This window comes from Caretta caretta, chromosome 3, assembly GCF_965140235.1.
Source record: "Caretta caretta isolate rCarCar2 chromosome 3, rCarCar1.hap1, whole genome shotgun sequence".
Classification (NCBI taxonomy): Eukaryota; Metazoa; Chordata; order Testudines; family Cheloniidae; genus Caretta; species Caretta caretta.
In genome coordinates, this window is record NC_134208.1 from 85,443,760 (window position 1) to 85,452,038 (window position 8,279).

The following is an 8,279-nucleotide window of genomic DNA, read 5'->3' on the forward strand; positions in this document are numbered from 1 at the left end:
GCCTTTTAAGATCAGGAAGTTGAGGCAGCAGCTGCTGCCTGCAAGCTCCCTCCATCCTGAGCCCAGTTGTGTCCCCCCACTGCTCTTTGGAGATAGGGTAAGCGGGTGGCAGGAGTACAGTGAAGGGGGACATCGTGATATTAGCCCCCCTCTTTGCTCCCCACCCCGCACAGCAAGCAGGAGACTCCCAGGAGCAGCTCCAAGGCAGAGGGCAGGAGCAGCACATGGCAGTGGGGGGAGGGACAGCTGAACTGCCGGCAATTGATAGGCTGTTGGGCGGCTGTCCCACAGGGAACTTAGGGGAGCAGAGAGTTGATAGGGCAGCTGCCGGTCCACCCTGGTTCCAAGCCCCCACCAGCTAGCTGCAAAGGGCTGCTCTTTCTGCAAGCAGTGGACAAAGCAGGCAGCTGCCAAACGACATTATAAGGGAGCATTGCACAACTTTAAATGAGCATGTTCCCTAACTGATCAGCAACATAACAACAAAACAACATTAACTGGGATGACTTTAAGTGAGGAGTTACTGTATCATTATCCCCAGTTTGGAGATGGGGAAACTGAGGCACACAAAGAAGTGACTTGTACAACTAATATCAGAGATTTAAAAAACTGAAAGCAATTTAAAAACAATATACACATAAATCAACTATGAAAAATTTTAACATCAAAAACTTATGTTTAGCAGATTTACAGAATACTAAAAATGATGCTTACCCATACACTCTAAACCAGGGGTGGGCAAACTACGGCCTGGGGGCCGCATCCAGCCTTCAGACATTTTAATCTGGCCCTTGAGCTCCCGCCAGGTAGAGGGGTCAGGGGCTTGCCCCACTCTGTGCATGCCGTGGCTCTGCGCAGCTCCCAGAAGCCGTGGCATGTCCCCCCCCCTCCAGCTCCTACATGTAGGGGCAGCCAGGGGGCTCCGCATGCTGCCCCTGCCCCAAGCACTGCCCCTGCAGCTCCCATTGACTGGGAACTAAAGCCAATGGGAGTTGTGGAGGCGGCGCCTGTGGATGGGGCAGCACGCAGAGCCACCTGGCCGTGCCTCTGTGTAGAAGCCAGACGGGGGACATGCCACTGCTTCCAGGAGCTGCTTGAGGTAAGCACCGCCTGGAGCCTGGACTCCTGACCCCCTCCCATGCCCCAATCCCCTGCCCCAGCCCTGATCCCCCTCCAAACCCATTGGTCCCAGCCCAGAGAACCCTCCTGCACCCCAACCCCTCATATATAGCCACACCCCAGAGCCCGCACCCCCAGCTGGAGCCCGCACCCCAACACCCAATTTTGTGAGCATTCATGGCCTGCAACACAATTTCCAAACCCAGATATGGCCCTTGGGCCAAAGTGTTTGCCCACTCCTGCTCTAGACACCCTGGACATAAAGTCTATAAAAACAAATCCAAAGGCTGGGAACATCTTTTTTAAACAGAAACTTTTAGTTGTGTAATACAATTGAAAAGAATGAGGAAAGTCATTTTAAACTTAGCCTGGCACATCACTGCCAGCCCTCACAGTTGAGAAGTGAGTAACAATAGCCCTGTGGAAGCTTGCAACGCCAGACAGCTACTGATCAGTCGGAAATCAATTTGGAGTGGGCAAATCTACTGTGGGGGCTGCTGTGATGCAAGTAGCTAAAACAATCAAAGATATTCTGATATCAAGGGTAGTGACCCTGGGAAATGTGCAGGTCATAGTGGATGGCTTTCCTGCAATGGGATTCCGTAACTGTGTTGGGGCCATAGACGAAACCCATATCCCTATCTTGGCACTGGAGCACCAAGCCGGCGAGTACATAAACCACAAGCAATAGTGCTGCAAGCACTGGTGGATCACAAGGAACGTTTCACCAACATCAACGTGGGATGGCCAGGAAAGGTACATGACGCTCACATCTTCAGGAACTCTGGTCTGTTTCAAAAGCTGCAGGAAGGGACTTTATTCCAAGACCAGAAAATAACCACTGGGGATGTTGAAATGCCTATAGTTGAAATGCCTATAGGGGACCCAGCCTACCCCTTAATGCCATGGCTCATGAAGCCATACACAGGCAGCCTGGATAGCAGTCAGGAGCTGTTCAACTACAGGCTGAGCAAGTGCAAAATGGTGGTAGAATGTGCATTTGGACATTTAAAAGCGCGCTGGTGCAGTTTACTGACTCGGTTAGACCTCAGCGAAACCAATATTCCCACTGTTATTACTGCTTGCTGTGCGCTCCACTATATCTGAGAGAGTAAGGGGGAGACGTTTATGGCGGGGTGGGAGGTTTAGGCAAATCGCCTGACCGCTGGTTACGTGCGGCCAGACACCAGGGCGGTTAGAAGAGCACAGGAGGGCACGGTGCATATCAGAGAAGCTTTGAAAACCAATTTCATGACTGGCCAGGCTACAGTGTGAAAGTTCTGTTTATTTCTCCTTGATGAAACCCCCCGCCCCTTGGTTCACTCTACTTCCCTGTAAGCTAACCACCCTCCCCTTCTCCCTTCGATCACCGCTTGCAGAGGCAATAAAGTCACTGTTGCTTCACATTCATGCATTCTTCATTAATTCATCACACAAATAAGGGGATAACTGCCAAGGTAGCCCAGGAGGGGTAGTGGAGGAGAGAAGCACCTGGAGGGGTGGTGGAGGAGGGAAGGAAAAGGCCACACAGCACTTTAAAAGTTTAAAACTTTAAAACTTATTGAATGCCAGCCTTCTGCTGCTTGGGCAATCCTCTGGGGAGGAGTGGCTGTGGCCAGGGGCCCCCCCACTGCGTTCTTGGGCATCAGGGTAAGGAGGCTATGGAACTTGGGGAGGAGGGCGGTTGGTTACACAGGGGCTGTAGCGGCGGTCTGTGTTCCAGCTGTCTTTCCTGCAGCTCAACCATATGCTGGAGCATATTATTTTGATCCTCCAGCAGCTTCAGCATTGAATCCTGCCTCCTCTCATCACGCTGCCGCCACCTTTCAGCTTCAGCCCTCTCTTCAGCCCGCCACCTCTCCTCCCGGTCATTTTGTGCTTTCCTGCACTCTGACATTGTCTGCCTCCATGCATTCATCTGTGCTCTGTCAGTGTGGGAGGACAGCATGAGCTCAGAGAACATTTCATCGCGAGTGCATTTTTTTCACCTTCTAATCTTCGCTAGCCTCTGGGAAGGAGAAGATCCTGTGATCCTTGAAACACATGCAGCTGGTGGAAGGGAAAAAAAAGGGACAGTGGTATTTAAAAAGACAGATTTTATAGAACAATGGGTACACTCTTTCACAGTAAACCTTGCTGTTAACATTACATACATAGCACATGTGCTTTCATTTCAAGGTTGCATTTTGCCTCCCCCCACCACGTGGCTAGCCCCTCACCCCACACCGTGACTAACAGCGGGGAACACTTCTGTTCAGCCACAGGCAAACAGCCCAGCAGGAATGCGCACCACTGAATGTCCCCTTAAGAAAAGCACCCAATTCAACCAGGTGACTGTGAATGATATCACTCTCCTGAGGATAACACAGAGAGATAAAGAACTGGTGTTGTTTGAATGCCAGCAAACATACACTGCAATGCTTTGTTCTACAATGATTCCCAACTATGTGCCTCTGGCCTGGAGTGGTAAAGTGTCCTACCATGGTGGATGGAATAAGGCTGCCCTCCCCAGAAACCTTTTGCAAAGGCTTTGGGAGTACATCCAGGAGAGCCGCGAATGCCAGGGCAAATTAATTATTAAACATGCTTGCTTTTAATCCATGTATAGTATTTAAAAAGGTACACTCACCAGAGGTCCCTTCTCCGCCTGGCGGGTCCGGGAGGCAGCCTTGGGTGGGTTTGGGAGGTACTGGCTCCAAGTCCAGGGTGAGAAACAGTTCCTGGCTGTTGGGAAAACCGGTTTCTCCGCTTGCTTGCTGTGAGCTATCTTCTTCCTCATCCCCAAAACCTCTTCCATGTTGCCTCCATGTCCATTGAAGGAGTCAAACAACATGGCTGGGGTAGTGGTGGCTGAACCCCCTAAAATGGCATGCAGCTCATCATAGAAGCGGCACGTTTTGTGCTCTGACCCGGAACGGCCGTTTGCCTCTCTGGTAGGCTTGCCTCAGCTCCGTAAGTTTCACGCGGCACTGCTTCGGGTCCCTGTTATGGCCTCTGTCCTTCATGCCCTGGGAGATTTTGACAAATGTTTTGGCATTTTGAAAACTGGAACGGAATTCTGATAGCACAGATTCCTCTCCCCATACAGCAATCAGATCCCGTACCTCCCATTTGGCCCAGGCTGGAGCTCTTTTGCGATTCTGGGACTCCATCATGGTCACCTCTGTGATGAGCTCTGCATGGTCACCTCTGCTGATGAGCTCTGCACTCACCTGCAGCTTGCCAAGCTGGCTAAACAGGAAATTGAAATTCAAAAGTTCGCGGGCCTTTTCCTGTCTACCTGGCCAGTGCATCTGAGTTGAGAGTGCTGTCCAGAGCGGTCACAATGGAGCACTCTGGGATAGCTCCTGGGGCCAATACCATCTAACTGCGTCCACAGTACCCCAAATTCGACCCAGCAAGGCCGATTTCAGCGCTAATCCCCTTGTCGGGGGTGGAGTAAGGAACTCGATTTTAAGAGTCCTTTAAGTCGAAAATAGGGCTTTGTCATGTGGATGGGTGCAGGGTTAAATCAATTTAACACTGCTAAATTCAACCTCAACTCCTAGTGTAGACCAGAGCTGACGAATGTACTTACACTTGTACTCTTTTATGGTTAGGCTTGGCAGAATTTAGTTTTTTGTATAATTTTGATAGTAAGCTTTTTTATTTTTATCTATTTACATTTCTACATTTGCAGGATATTGGGGGGGGGGGTCAGACAATAATTAGTTAATGATAGTAGACATTAAGATTCAAAAAGTTAAAGCTTTATAACTGCTAAAACACAAACTATCAAAATACACAAATATTCTTTATTCAAACTCTAATAAGTTCTCAAGCAGCATTTTTCTTCTTTAGCCTATCTGTACATTTCAATTATCACAGATGGAAATATTTTTTCATTGGTTTGCATATGTACAGTGAAACTAATATTTACAGATGAAAATCTAATTCTTCCAAATTTATTTAGGGTATAAACTTTCACACTGTCTTTAGTGTCATTCTTCCCAATCTTACTGTTGTGCCACTGATCACAAAAAGTGTGCAATCACACAATCAATTTCCTGGAATTGAAAGGATAGGAGTCATGGATGGATGAATGGATCTTAGACTTTCTCATCTTCTTTTGGAATTTTTATTCATTTGTTTCTAGGTAAAATCCCAGACAAATGCCCTGTGAGTTTGTTCACAAACAAAACTACATTATTATCAAGCACAAAAATATGAAGACAACTGTTTGTGAACATGACCCTTAAAAGTACTGATCATGTAAATTATTCTGCAGTGTTTTATTCTCTATTGTTTCTGCCTAGGGCAACAAAAATGATGAGGGGGCTGGGGCACATGGCTTATGAGGAGAGGCTGAGGGAACTGGACTTATTAAGTCTACAGAAGAGAAGAGTGAGAGAGGATTTAATAGCAGCCTTTTACTACCTGAAGCGGGGGTTCCAAAGAGGATGGAGCTTGGCTGTTCTCAGTGGTGGCAGATGACAGAACAAGAAGCAATGGCCTGAAGTTGCAATGGGGGAGGTCTAGGCTGGATATTAGGAAAAACTATTTCACTAGGAGGGTGATGAAGCACTGGAATGGGTTACCTAGGGAGGTGGTGGAATCTCCATCCTTAGAGGTTTTTAAGGCCCGGCTTGACAAAGCCCTGGCTGGGATGATTTAGTTGGGGGTGGTCCTGCTTTAAGCAGTGGGTTGGACTAGATGACCTCCTGAGGTCTCTTCCAACCCTTATCTTCTATGATTCTGTGTAATTTGTTTAATAGGCAGCAGAGTAGGCTATCCCCCAACATATATGGAAAGATTATATTCAGTAATATTTTGTTGCACTGCTTGTAGATCATATATTGTAATCCCCTCCAAAAGAAATATCTGTGCAGTACACTATACAGTTAAAGGTCTTAACTTTGCCATGGATAAGAAGGGGGTTGTAGACATGCAGAGGACACATGGCATGATGGCTTGCAAGATCCACAGTGAAATATATCCATCCTGGTTGATCCTTGGAGATCTGTATTGAGACCCAGTCCCTCTGCACTGTTCCTTTGCCCTGCCCTGCCCTCCCCTCACCTCCCCAGAGCACTATGGATGCTCATAAGCCTGGCTGCCAGTGCTGGTCTAGCTACTTTCTTGCTCCAAAGGAGCAGGTAGAAGCCATAAAGTATTAATTAAGAGACTGTTTCTTCTCTTAAAATGGTCTGAAAAGTCTTTAAATGAAATAAAATGTAACATGGTGAAAAATAAAAATGATTCACTCCATTTCTACTTTATTTTTTCTTGTTAAAATGACTAGCATTTCAGAGCTATTTAACATCTAAGTACTGCTTAATCAATAGGCAATGGCTACATGTGTCCCATTAATGCCTAGTTTACATATAAATTTTGTACATGTAACTATAATATGTATAATTATTTCAGTTAACCAAAATAGTTATACCTATACAAATCCCTAGACCTTGCCTTCACTAGGGGCTAAAGATGTGTTCTTTATTTGAACTATCTGAAGTTAACTAACTCAATGTAAAATCCTAGTGAATACAATGTAATTTCAACATGTGTTAGCAGATCAAGTTAAAGACTAAGCTCCCCTACAGTCTTTAACTCAACCTATAACTCATGTAAAGACTACAAGACTGCCTTGTCCTCACTAGGATTTTACATTCCTAGTGAAGACATAGCTTGTGTATTATACCAATACAAAGATGCCTTATCCCAATCGTGCTTATTCCCCTTCCCATATAGGAATAAACTACGCCAGTATGCGAGAAACAAGGTGAGTGAGGTAATATCTTTTATTGGATCAGCTTCACTTGGTGGAAGGGACAAGCGTTTGAGATTCACAGAGTTCTTTCTTAGGTCGCCAGCACAGGACCAACACAGCTACAACACCACTCCAAAAATGCTTATAATGGAATATCTGTATCCACACTACGGGGATTGTACCATCCCAATTTTGCCAGCATAAATAAGTAGTACAAATTGTGTGTATATGGACAAACCCTATGTGATTTTTTGGTTACTATTTTCCCTGACAGAGCCTCAGTCTTTACCATTCTCTTTCATTAGGTTAACTTGATTTCCTGGGAGTAGTCTCAATAGAGGGAGTAGCATGATGAAGAGCATCCCAATAAATGAAGCATACTGTACTTTAGGTAGATGATCATGAGGTCATTTCAGTGGCTCAGTGACAGTGTGGACCAGTACCACGAATGTAACAGCACCAACAGTTCAAACAGTCCTCACACTACCATTCCACAATGAACCAGAAGCCTTTAAAAATCTTCCAGAATATACTACATCTGGGAGACATGCCAGAAATTGTTAGCTCAGAGCAGTGCAATTGTAATGGTTTAGAACAGCACTAGTGTTGATACACGGGGAAACTGCAAAATTTTAACGTATGCATCCATATTCCTTGAGTGGACATATAAAGCTATTTATGCTTAAACCAATTCTATTGCACCAATTCAACTGGAAACAGTTCAGTTCTTTAATGCAGACATGGACCATGAACTTCAGTCACTTCACTTTCAAATGAACTTACAGCAACACAAAATAACAGCACTGTATCCCAAAGTGCTTGTGGTGTGAAGTGTCATCACAACTCAACACCAACACATACAGTGCCAACCCCAAGTATTCAAAAGTCATGAGTCAAGCCTCCCAAAAACAATTAGACTGACTTAAAAATTATAAATTGGAGCTCTTTGTATTTGTCTACTAACTTCTGAGCCTTTAAAAGTACACTTAGGATTTAAAGTTTTTACCTGCAACTACTAAGGTTAAAAATATACTTTCTTTTTGAAAAAAAGCTATGGATCTCCCCTAATCAGGAGCTGGGGATTTAAGACAACACACCAAATATTACAACACTTTGTAATAAAATTGCAAGAGCTGGCAACATTGCAAACTGATGTAACATGATGCCATCACCACACCACATGAGAAAATCTCAAAGTCATCACGTTGCGGCAAAATGTGCTTCTTTTACTTCCTTCATTCCTGGATGTGATGGGCATAAGGGAAGAGGGAATTACCCAATTTCTCCATCCTCTTCCCTGGCCTGCTGGAGTATCAAGAAAAGATCCTGGTAGTTCTACACTTCCTTCAAAGGGTACCTCTGTCTATATAGCAAACAACCAACAAAACCCCAAAGCTAGTCTCGGAGCCCA

General features: G+C 45.5%; 1 protein-coding gene across 4 annotated transcripts in view; it reads right to left on the bottom strand.

The window, feature by feature from the left end:
* The window catches only part of METTL24 (methyltransferase like 24), a 90,224-nt gene that overhangs the window by 80,490 nt on the left and 1,455 nt on the right, over positions 1 to 8,279 (bottom strand). The gene's annotated exons all lie outside the window — the stretch shown is intronic.